Source organism: Aythya ferina, assembly GCF_964211825.1.
Source record: "Aythya ferina genome assembly, chromosome: 6".
Classification (NCBI taxonomy): Eukaryota; Metazoa; Chordata; class Aves; order Anseriformes; family Anatidae; genus Aythya; species Aythya ferina.
The window spans coordinates 16588901-16601281 of NC_140303.1; the positions used below are offsets into that span (position 1 = coordinate 16588901).

Below are 12381 nucleotides of genomic sequence, written 5' to 3' on the forward strand. Positions count from 1 at the left end.
AATAGCACAAGCTGCCATGTAAAAACACAAAAACACATATGTAAAATAACATTTGGAGAGTGTTTAGCAACAGGCTAGATAAAGAACCTTTTCCTCGTGTCCGGTCTGACCCTCTCCTGGCACAGTTCTGTGCCGTTCCCGTGTGTCCTGCCATCGGTTCCCAGGGAGCAGAGACTGTCACCTCCCTTTCTGTAGCTGCAGAGAGCTGTGAGGTCACTTCTGAGCCTCCTCTACTGTCGACTGGACAACCCCAGGGTCCTCAGCCTCTCCCCATAGGACATGCCCTCCAGCCCTTCTACTGGCTTTGTTGCCTTCCTTATGGGTGCTTTCAAGTACTTGCATGTCCTTTGTATATTGTGAACCCAGAACTGCACACACTATTCAAGGTGAGGCTGCACCAACAATAATATAGCAGGAGAATCACCTCTTTTGACCAGCTGGCTGTGCTGGTCTCAAAGGTGCGGTTTGCCCTCTTGGCTGCCAGGGCATTTGCTGGCTCATGTGGAGCATGCTGCTGACCAGCACCCCCAGGTTCCTTTCTTCAGGGCTGCTCCCCAGCCACTCGTCTCCTAGTCTGTGCCTGTGCCTGGCATTGCTCTGTCCAAGGTGCAGCACCCAGCATTTTCCTTTGTTGAACTTCATGGTGCTGCTGATCACCTAGTGCTCCAAATAATGTCAGCAATTCTCCAACAGAAATTGGATGTGAAATAAATAGGTGATGTTTAATTAAATGAGGTAATTCTTGAAACTGTTGTAACTGGTCTGATTTTCACCTTGAAGTGTTAAGCAAGTACCTTTGTAGTTGTCTTCATATGGTGCTTCTATGCTTATTTATGCAGAAGGTTGGTGCTGGGATACTTCGGGCAATGAACCACTCAGGATTTTTTTAGATGTATTAGGCCCAGAGATCCTTACACATTTGACTAGAAATATCAAAGTAAGTTTCTCTATGATACTTTGACCTGGTGTCTTACAGCATTTTCAATCTGTTTACATGTCTGGAAACTTAGAGTTAAAAAAACAAAGAAACAAACCCACTGTCCCAATTCATATTTTTACACTTTCACATTTCACGTAATTTTTTCCAGTTATCTTTGTGAAGTTAGCTGTTATCCATTTCCTTTGACAATTAGCAGTAAGCTGGGTATTATCAACAGAAATTTCCCTCTGAATGTAGAGGACTTCTTCTGCAAGGTATTATTTCTGCCTTTGTCCTCTTTCCAAACCTATAAGCATATACTCAGCTCAGTACAGAAAAGACAGATGGAATAATAAATCATTGGATAATAATTCCCAGTTTGCTGGTCAGCCCTTGCTTTAAAAATTGTCTTTGAATTTATTGCTCCAGCGTGCCAAAATAAAAGGGGGAAGATTTTTTTTTTTCTCTCCACATAACAAGAACATCATGGGCAGCAGCAGCATTCACTTGTCCGCATTGCTCTGCCAATGTGCTTCAGCGCTCTCTCTGCAGGAGCCATCCCATGTGTGAGATAATGTGTTTATCTCTGTAGCCGCTAATTCTCAACTTTTTTAGATAGCCTAAGTGAACAGCAACTCTACCAATTATTTGAAGCAACTCTACCGATTATTTGCACTCCTCAAACTATGTTATGAATTTTCTTGTTCAGGAAAGCTACTCAGATTTGTTTTATATAGACCAATGCAGGCCAAATTAAAACGATTGCAGTGATATGAACTGAAACAGTGTTCTAAAGTGAATATAATTTTCTATTTCTGCATGCAGTTGGGATTTTACAGTATGATTTTCCACTTAATCAATTACATTAGGAATTATTACTCATATTTTAGAAACCTAATGAAGTTACTTCCTATTTTATGTTGAGGTTTGCAAAAGAAAAAAAATGTGCCACCTTTTTTTTTTTTTTTTTTTTTTTTTTCCTGCAGCCTGTATTATCATTCTTTATTTTTCATCACAAAGACAGCTTGTTTCCACATCAGCTTCCCAATTGAGTGCCCTTTTTGGTGTGTTTAATTAGATGACTCCAGACAGCATGAACTACAATAAGCTTAAGCAACATCAGGAGCTGATGGCATTGTGTTGCCTAACAACTCCAGAACAGTTTCTCCAATTGTGCTGAGTTGCCATAGTAATATCTGCCCACTGCTGGTGGACTTGCTTGAGAAATTTAAATAAAAACAACTGTCAGACTAATATCGTGGCAGATGCATTAGCCTCAGCAACATCAAGAGACTCAAAATTATTTCTGTCACTAGCATATATGAAGCATAATTTTGCATAGGATCACCTGAGGTATGCATTTTTTGCAGGCCCAATAGCCTGGTGCTTTCTCTCAATAAATGTAGCTATATAGAATATGAGATGGGCACAAAAAGTTCACAGAATTATTTTTTCTCTGTGACACCACCGTTTCTTCATGGCTAACTTTGACCATATTGGAATCTTAAATTTCCACTTCATTCTGTTAAATATTTCAAAACTGGACACAGCATGAGTATCATATACTGCTCTGGTGTAAATGCAATGCAGCAATAACTTTGACTCTGTAGTCCTGTAGGAATGGCTGGCAGAGCTTTAGTCTCCCCAGTCAGTACAGCTTTTCATTTCCTAGACCTCTCTTCTCTGCAGATCAACCCCTGACTTTGATTTTTTTTTTGAGGACTTCATTGGCCAAACTTTGAGCAATGAAGCATTTTTAGCACTGGAAGATATAAGTACTATTTCTATGCCCAGATTAAGGTGCTTCAGGTATATGTGTAATGCTATTAAACTGCATAATTCACCCATTCGGAAATGCTTAAGGCATCTAATCTGTTCTTAACATATAAACTATGAAAAAACAGTTACCCTATAACATCAGAAAATGAAATTCAGAAGCTGTTTTTTATGTTGTGTTTCTACAGCATGCTTCCTTTCTTTCTCTTCTTGGGATGTAACTGTGCTTTATTCTATTTATTCTTCAATTTGCTGCACATATTCCTGAGATAATATAATTCTCCTTTTTATCAGTAGAGCTTATTGGTAAAGGGGAGAATGTTTGGATGTGATTAAAAAAGACCTTTTTATTTTAAAATGCCTCTGAGTTCTGAGTACTTCCGATTCTTCCCACCTCTTCCATATTTTTCAAATACTTTAACGTGTATGCTGAAGTTATAGGGTTGAATTTTTCTGTCCTGGAAAGCTAATGCAGCAAACTTAGGCCAGTAGTAATTATTAGCCCATCTGTTTTACTTCACCATTCTTTTCAGACAGAAAGAGGAAAAAAAAAACAAATCGCTGTCTCCACAAAAGATGCTGGAGCCTTTACTTTGCATGCATGTTTCCAGAGTTGTTCCATTTAACTTGATGGAATGACAAATCCCTTTCCCCTCTGCTGTTTTGTCTGTCTGTCTGCTTATATCTCCAGGATTAAAATTCAATTTAGTCAAATACTTGGGTGAAATGATGCTTTAATTTGGTCTCCCTAACAGGTTTTTTCCTCTTCTAAGGAGAAGCTGTTTGCTTTTCTCAGTATGGTCAGCAGCTATGCTATTAAGTGATAACTGACATAGGTGTCTGTCTAGAGCCAGAATGTCAAAATCTCCATTTAGAAAGTGTCACATTCTGCCATCCCACTCTGCCTTAGCTGTCCAAAATTAAGTATGATCAGAGTGGGGCACTGTGTAAACAGACACGGCATGGAATATTAACTGGTTGCTGATGATGTATTTGCTGAGCAATTTGCAGGCTATCATTCTGATTAATAGAAAAAAAAAAGCTGTATCTATGGAAACAAAGTGTGGAAAATAGCTTTTATGCCTGAGGAATGCTCAAGGAAAATGGTTAGGTGGTCTTAAACGTGATAGCAGATGTCTTCTTAGCAAATCTCAGGGCACTGCTGATGTGAATAGGGATGTAGCAATGAGTGGCACATAGAATCCTAATGTTGTGAAGCAAAAAGAGAGATCCCCTTTTATTTAAGATTATTTATTTTTTATATTATATTTCTATATTTTTATTTTTATATTTATTATTTATTTAAAATTATGTTTAAAATTATTTAGAATTGTAGAACTATAGAATATCCTGAGTTGGAAGAGACCCACGAGGGTCATTGAGTCCAACTCCTGGCTCCACACAGGACCACCCAAAAACAAGACCATGGGTCTGAGAGTGTTGTCCAAATGCTCCTCAAACTGCAGCAGACTCAGTGCTGTGACGGGAGCCCATCCCAGTGCCCGACCCCCCTCTTTGTGCAGACCCTTTCCCTAACCCCCAGCCTGACCCTCCCCTGTCCCAGCTCCATGCCGTCCCCTCAGGTCCTGTCGCTGTCCCCAGAGAGCAGAGCTCAGCGCCTGCCCCTCCGCTCCCCTCCTGAGGGAGCAGCAGGCTGCCATGACTGCGATTTAAGAGCTCTCCATTTATAATAAGCAGAGAGATTTAAATTGGCGAGGAAGAAACAGGTTAGTTTTTTAACTGCATTCCAGTCACTTTTTTTTTTTTTTTTTTTTTTTTACTGCCTGTTGCTGCTTTTGTGAATTGACAGATCCAAATTCAGGGGATGTCCCACTATAAGAGGTAGATCACATTTGCTGCTAATAAATTGCACCTAGATACATTCTAAAAAATTAAAATGGCTGCATGGGGATAAAAAATATAGTCACACCAAGTTTATCACTGCTTCTACTTTTTTGAAGAGCCTCTATGTGGAGCTTGGACTTCTGCCTCACTTCTTGCTGTAGAGCTAAGGAAGCATGCACCTTTTATTCTTCTCTTTCTTTCCCATTTTATTTCCCTGGCTAAAAGATGTTGGCCAACAAACAATAGTTTAGGTAAAGCTCCTGACATAAAAAACTCTATCCTTGAAGATGGCTTTTCCCCAAGAGATTTCCTCAGCGTATTGGCCTCTACAGGTTCCTGTCTGATCTGCTCAAAGCTTATGTTGCTGTGTGCCACTGTCACAGAAAGTACAGGAAACATCTGCCTTCTTTCTATGAAAAATATAAATAGGTGCCTGAGTTTTCTTATTGGTTCTGATATTGTTGACGGACACGGAGGGCCATAATCACCCCCAGTTATGAACTTTCCATTTGTATTAGGCACTTGTCTTGAGAACACGAGCTCAGTTCCATCTGGATGAAAGTAAGTAAGATTTGCTCCAGGAGCACACACCATGCTTTCTGACCACTAAGAGCTTCTTGATCTGAGGGGCTAGGTCGGAGTTTGTCTGGAGGCAATCCCTCTGACACATGTGTAGTGGAGACCTCATGCCCACAGCTCTGTAGATCTATTCCTTCTGCAATCTCTTACTGAGGGAATTAGCTGAGCCGTGAGGCTGCAGCAATGGCATAGATGTCCTTGTGGCATGGCTCTGGGCAGGGAATTGTTCCTTTGGAGACAGAAGGGGCTGAGGGAGCAGGTGGGTTTTCTATTCCACTACCTTCACTGTTTCATCAAGCAAAAGTATTTAGCAAAGTATTGTCATTGAAGAAGATTATGTCAGAAAGGAATATTCAATTTAGCAGGTAATATTAATATAGCTTATTTTATAATTCACATCCTTTATTGTAAGCTGGTTCTAATGTGGAGTTATGTCAAAGGACTTGCCTATTGATTTGTTTGAAGAAAAGGCTTCAGTGGAAGAATAAACAAAATCTTGTTTGGTGTACCTTACCTTGGTCAGCATTAAACAGGAAGCAGATCTGAAATCCTCTGTCAATAGTAATTTCTAAAGGTTTGGGGTAAAGGCAAAAGAGCGGAGCTTTACAGAATGTACATTGTGTGGCCTGGTTGTTGCAGGTAGCCTTGGGTGACATGAATTATTTAAAAGGAAAGTTTATTTTACAGTGGTAGAAGGGGAGCCCAAAGCATGGTGGATAATTATGTGTAACAGGAGTAGAAAGTTTTTTCAGTGGACAATTGTTCCTCAGGGGCCAGTAAAGATGCCAGAGTATGATGCAAATTATAACAAGCTTGGTGGTAGCAAAGCCCTGACACTGTGTGTGAAACCAGCCCTTGCTCATGTGGGGACATTTTGCAGCCATGTCCCTTTTAGATTGTTTGCAAGGTTTGTTGTCTGTGTAAAATTCATGCTCCTTGCCTCTACTTGGGTTCTAAGGGAAAAGAAGCTACTGAAAGTGAAATACCACCAGGAACAACCAACCTGGGGAGCTTGTCCATGGGTTCATCTTGTGGCCAGAATGGCAATGCTTACTTAGAGGTTTTTACAGTGAGACCATGTAAAAGCAGGGGAGCAGTTAGTGGGGAATTAAAAGTGAGATAAAGGGAAGAAAAAAGAAAATGTGACCTAATGCAGAAAACTAAAATAAATGAAAAGGCAGTCAACAATAAATATTTAATATATATCTTCAGATATGTTTGATACATAATATATTTGAGATATAATGCAACAAACCAAACATTAATAGCCAAAATATACATGATGATATTGGAATGTTTTAATACTTTTTGAAAGCGCATGAAAAGCCTAAAAATTCAGACACTTTAAAACTGCAATATAAAACTGGTATTATCACTGGATTGATGGAATACATATGTTTATTTGCTTGAAACTGAGCTCAGTGAGGAATCTGAGCATATTGTAATAGTTCTAGCTGAATTTGTACCTCTTCACTATGTGTCAAAAGAATTCTTTACACAAATTAAATATTTTAGTGGTTAAGTATTACTCTATAATTTATAGGCAACTGGGTTTGGAAATTCACGTAGAGGCAGTACAAAACGATACAGCATCACCTGCAAAACCATGTGTGAAGGGCTGTACTGTGCTTTACCTAGGTTTGAGCAGCAAAGTGCTCCTAGTGGATGGTACAGCACAGCTCTTCTGTGAGAAACGCATTTTATTTCCATATAGTTCCAGATCTGATAAGAGCTTGCAGGAGTGTTTCCAGATCTTTGGCAGAAGCTATGCTGTATGCAATCTGGAAAGTCCGATGTCTGCAGAGGTGTCTGGGCCTTCCAGATGATACTGGGTTTGTTCTGCAGTGGGATCCTCCTGGAGGGGCACAGACTACTGATTCCAGCGGGTGAGGCAGGAACGTGGAAAAGCTTGGTGAACAATTCTAATGCAGCGACTCCTTAGATTTCTCACATTCTCTTAATTTGAGAATTAAGAGAAAAGAAATCACCAAATGTAATACATGCCAGGTTGCTGTAAAAATGCCCTTTTCATTTTGGCATCCAGATGTCCCCTCTCCCTCTTTCATAAACTTGTCAAGGAAAGGTTGAAGATAACAGATAATACACCAGCAAACCTATGATGGAACACGTTTCACTTCCATTTAGTAATGGGCAGAGAGAGGCATGGGGAGTGTAAGTGAGTTAGGTGAGCTCAGAGGGGCAACCTGCAAAAAACCAACCAAACAAACAAAAACAGACCATCCCTCTCTGGATTCTCAGGCTAGTGCACTTACAACAGCAGATTTTTCCAGCATGCCCATGATTAAACCAATTTCATTGAGAAGATAGCATCACTGATAACATGTGCAAATGAAAATGATGAAGTATTTGAGGAGCCTCTTAAAAATCCTCCTGCTAAATAGTGCTTCTGTAACAATGGACAGAGACCAGAATATTGCTTAGGTTCTAGGAAAAGTTTACATCCTAAGTATATAAAAGAATAAATGACAACAATGCAGATAAAAAAATCTACCAGGTAAAATGACCAACATACTGATTTTTTTTTTTTCCCCTGCATGTGTGAATTACATAAGTCCTTTCAAAAATGAAGCACAGCAATTCAAATTTTCCAGTTCAGTTCTCTGGATCAGTGACTTTAGAGAAGTTTTATTAAAAAAATAATACAGCAGAACATATTCTTAGGATGTCATTTCTATTAAGTAATTTTTCTCAGAAGTTCCTCAGTGTGTGTCTCTATCTATCTATCTGTCTAGCTAGCTGAATTACAGTAGTTTATTGTTGTCAAAATGTGTGATACTGGATACTGGTAAAACATACTGAAAATATTCATCTGCAAAAGCCATACTTCAAGAAAGGTGCACTTTTTTTTTTTTTTTTCTTTTTTTAATAAGAATGTTGCTCTTATTTGCTTTTATTGATAGTACTGCTCTAAGAGGAAAGGAAAACTGTACTTCCTTGAATGTTGAATATATTTCCTTTTGTATTCACATAATCCAAAATAAGCTGTATTAACTGACATGTTTTATTTAGCTGCCTTTAGTAAATCTGTTAATAAATCTGAGATGTAATTTGGAAATGGAAAAGTGCAATTCCTTCAAAACCTCTTTTTATCAAGGGCAGGAAAATACAAGAAAATAAATATAGGAAATAAAAAGATGTTAATCTTGGAATTTTGTTTGCATGCTTAGTGTCTATGGAGAGACAAACTGGTCAGTTATGAAATCACAGTTTACTTAAAACATCATTTGATTGAGTAATATTAGAAAGTTATTACAAATAGAGGAATAATCTTCCATGTTTTCTCAAGTATGAGTGGATACAGAAGGCATCCCGTGTATTTCTTTTAAGTTTTCCTCATGGGCTTACAACCCCATAGGTTTCCTCATGCCCAAGTTTCTGTGCACCAGAATGAATTGTTCGAGATGTATGAGTGGCTTGAATAAACCAACTGAAAATAATAACATAATTCTATATTATGAATCACAATAGAAAATGGACTTTAAAAGAATGGACTCAAGCAGAACATGCCTTTGTGCACAATATAGGAAAAATATGCAAATGAAACACTTACTGATTACAGGTATGCTCTTTGGGATGACCTGAATGAGTGTAAGCATTTTTTTTTTTTTTTTTAACAGAGGCCTTTACAGAAGGCTACATCTTGCACCAATTCAAATAAACATCTGTTTATACAAAAACTAATGTGTAATCAAGCCTCAAAACACCACTTCTGTGCCATGTAAATATCCTTGAAAATGCAACAGTCGCCATTTCTGTCACAGGGAGTGTCCTGCAAGTAGTTAGGAAAGGGAATGTGGAATATACTGACGTGCATCTCCGACATCGTATTTTATTATTTGTGCTTACTTGCTCGATTTTGCTGTGTGCAGCTGTTTATGATACTAGGATTTATTTTCTTTTGTCAGATTGTTTTTTCTTGCACAATATTTAAATGTTGTCTAAGTACTTTTACTCGTAGAAAAAAATATCTAATGACTTGTTTGGAAGAGAGGTTCATTTTATCTTTGCCTTGATGATTTAATGTTGAAAGGGGTGCAGGGCAAGTGACAGTTCAAGTCATATTTTTATGTACTGTGCACAAAGCGAATAGCACTTCGTTGATTTTACTTCACTGCCACTTCTCAGTACTGTGTCATCACTCGGTAGGTGCACCTGTTTGTTCACTTTGCACTCATAAAACAAGTATTAACTTTTTATTCTCATTAAATCTCAGCACTGTATTTGTAATGTGGCTGTAAGCAGGTAACAGTTTTAGGGTGCTCATACAGGTGATTACGCTTATAAATTTAGTTGTAACTGCTGTGAAGTCTTTTAGGATTTTGATCTGTAGTTTTATTGGATGTCCATGCTGCATTTAAAGGGAAAGAAGGAACTTCTTTTAGGTTTAACCACTGAAACTTCTTTTAAAATCTACTAATTTTAAGGCGAAGTGAACAGTGCTCTGACACATTGACTATTAAATATTCTGCTCTGTAATAGTGTGAGCAAATGTTATCTCCATCTGTGGTCTGCACTGAAGCCTAAATAAGGGAGATACTACATCGAAGAACATTTTGAATATGATGCATTTGCTGTTGTAAAGGCCAAGTTTATGGCACTTTTGTATTGCAGTATTAGTATTTGGAAAACATGAAGACTATTCATTCATGTAAATGAGACTGCAGCTGAGGAAGAAGGAAAGGATGGCAACTCTGTAGTTAAAATAAACATGGATAGAGTGTCCCATAACACATTTAATTTGATGTCTTTTCTTTTGAGGATTCTTCTCATGTCTCTGTTCCTTCCCAGTTTTAAATGCCTTGTGACAACAAGGTGGTCTTTTATTTATTTATTTATTTATTTATTTATTTATTTATTTATTTATTTTTAAATAGAAAACCATCAACAAAAAGCAGATTTATAGGTCCCAATTGTAATGATTTTGGGTACTGGTACATCACAGAGAAACCAGTCCCATGCAAGCACACTGTGCAATTCTGCACCCATACCAGTGTTCCTGCAAGACCCTTGCAGCTAGCCTTGAATAGCCACAGGAGAAACATGTTCATAAAGTGGCACATGAAGGGGCTGACTTGTTTCAACGTAAATATTGAAATATATTTAAAGGGCATTTCCAAAATTGGACCAACTAACTCCAAAGAATTCCTATTTTCTAATTTTACAACAAATCAGTTAGATGATTAATATTGATGACAGAAACATTGTTACTACGATATTGCAAGGAGCAGTCACTAAAATGCTACTGGGATGATTTTTCTTTTTTCTTCTTCTTCCTTTTTATGCTGTCTGTTGAGGCCAGCTGCTGCAACTCCTAGCACAGAGATGCTTTATGGCTTCAGAAAAACTAGCAGAAACATGGGATGCTGTTTGCACATAGCATCAGGGTGCTGTGGGCAGGCCAGCTCACCTGGCATGATGTGCCCTGCCTGTGGTGCTACTGCGCAACTGCCACCGTTGTGCCTGCTTCTTGCTCTCTTGGTGACAACCTTGAAACAGCCACTTCAGGCAGTGCTGTGCTGGTGGGTTACGGGCCTGCAGTTCATGCTATCAGCATGCCTGCTTTAGTGCCTTCACATGGATGTTCAGGGATTTCAAATCATTAACTTAAATATTTTGATGAAGTAGGCCCATAGTTACAGCTTTCATTCTTTGCTTTTCTGAAATTCAGTGTGTAATTAATGCAAATTTTGTTTATCAGTTAATTAAAAATCCAAAATATTGTTTTTCAATTTTTTTTCTCCTGTTTACGCTTTTGTTCAGCAAATGGATTCTTGGCTTGGGACCAAACAACTGTGTTTTCTATATAATTAAGCACTAAATGTACATATATGAGAATGATGAAAATGAAAGGAATAGGAGGATAAAATGCAAAGATTTAATTCCTCAAAATTGACTGTCAGTCTTGTAAGTTCATCATTATTATTCTTGATGCATATTCTTAGCTTTTAAAGAAAATGCCAAGTCTGGTTAGAAACTATTTAAAGACCATAAATTCTTCATTGGGGAATTCTTTTTTGACTTAAAATCCATGTTATTTCTAGGATTTTGAAGGCAATTTATATACTGGCTGGCAGAGAACAGATTATGGGCAAAAATTATCTCTGCATTACTGTGATCAGAGTGATGAGTATTTTGGTTTTGTCTCCTGTTGTTTGTTTTCTTTGCCATTGACAATTTATTTTTCTGTTGTTTCTTTTCAATTTGAGCTCCTCAGCATGCCTACAAATATTTTGTGGCATCCTTTGGGATGTCATGGATTTGTACTGACTTTGGATTACGTTTATTTGTACTTACACTGAATCTGCAGCGAGTCTGTTGAACGTAAACCTTGCAGAGCTTTTTTTTCCCATTGCTTTTGTTGCATTGCAAAACATCTTTCTTAAGCTGCTGTCTTCATCCATATGGCTGAAATTTTACACAAATTGAAAAAAAAAACTACTTCAGAAAATATGGATAGATTATGAAAAGCTTGCAATATTGTATAATTTAAAAAATTTCAGAGAAAATATTTTGTTTAATCCACAAGATACTAGCTATTAAAAGCATGTGGAGAATAAGAATAATCAGAAATTCTGAACTAAAACAATTCAACAGAACAAAGTACTTTTTTTTTTTTTTTTTTTACTTAAAAAGGCCACATTTATTGAAAACTTACATCAGTGCCAAGCGTAAGTTTGTTTGTGCAGCTCTTGGTGCCTTGGTCTGGTGTTAATTTACTGTGTAGGGCTACACAGTAAAAGCTGGCCATCATTTCTGCTCTTCTGCATCATTTTGTGCCAGGGATACAGCCCTTTTATCACATACTATAATCTTTTACATTTGCCCGAGCTTTGTTGGATACCGAATATCTCAGATTCATAAAGGTACAGATTAAAATAATAAACTTTGCCCTACAATGACTGATATGAAAGTGCATTAGAAAAGGGCTTAAAAGGATGTACTTTACTAACTTCACGTCCTTTGTGCCTGCTGTGCCTTAGCAGTGTACATGCAGGCTCTGAATTACGGGTGGGGGTAAAATGAACTGCAATGGCCCTGGTGAACGTGCCCATTTATGGCTTACTATCAGGGCCCTTTGGCTCTGCCCCTGGATTTCATTAAGTAACAAAACACTGCCTCGCACGCTTCCTTCTGCCAAGAAAACCGTATTTGGCAAACTTGTACAAGGTGGGTGTTATTGTCTTTTAACATCCTTACAACTTCCAGTCTGCAGCTTTTAAAGCAGATCAGTTGTTTCTATA

At 38.0% G+C, this 12381-nt stretch overlaps 1 protein-coding gene and 1 long non-coding RNA gene across 7 annotated transcripts in view; one reads left to right on the forward strand and one right to left on the reverse strand.

Annotated features, from left to right (window-relative positions):
• The window catches only part of PDE1A (phosphodiesterase 1A), a 253162-nt gene that overhangs the window by 68917 nt on the left and 171864 nt on the right, over nt 1–12381 (forward strand). The window lies entirely within an intron of this gene.
• On the reverse strand, nt 7282–12109 carry LOC311438821. The gene is made up of 3 exons (XR_014694336.1): nt 12091–12109; nt 11435–11545; nt 7282–7323 (listed from the first exon to the last, which is right to left on the reverse strand). It is a non-coding gene; the product is annotated as an uncharacterized lncRNA (long non-coding RNA).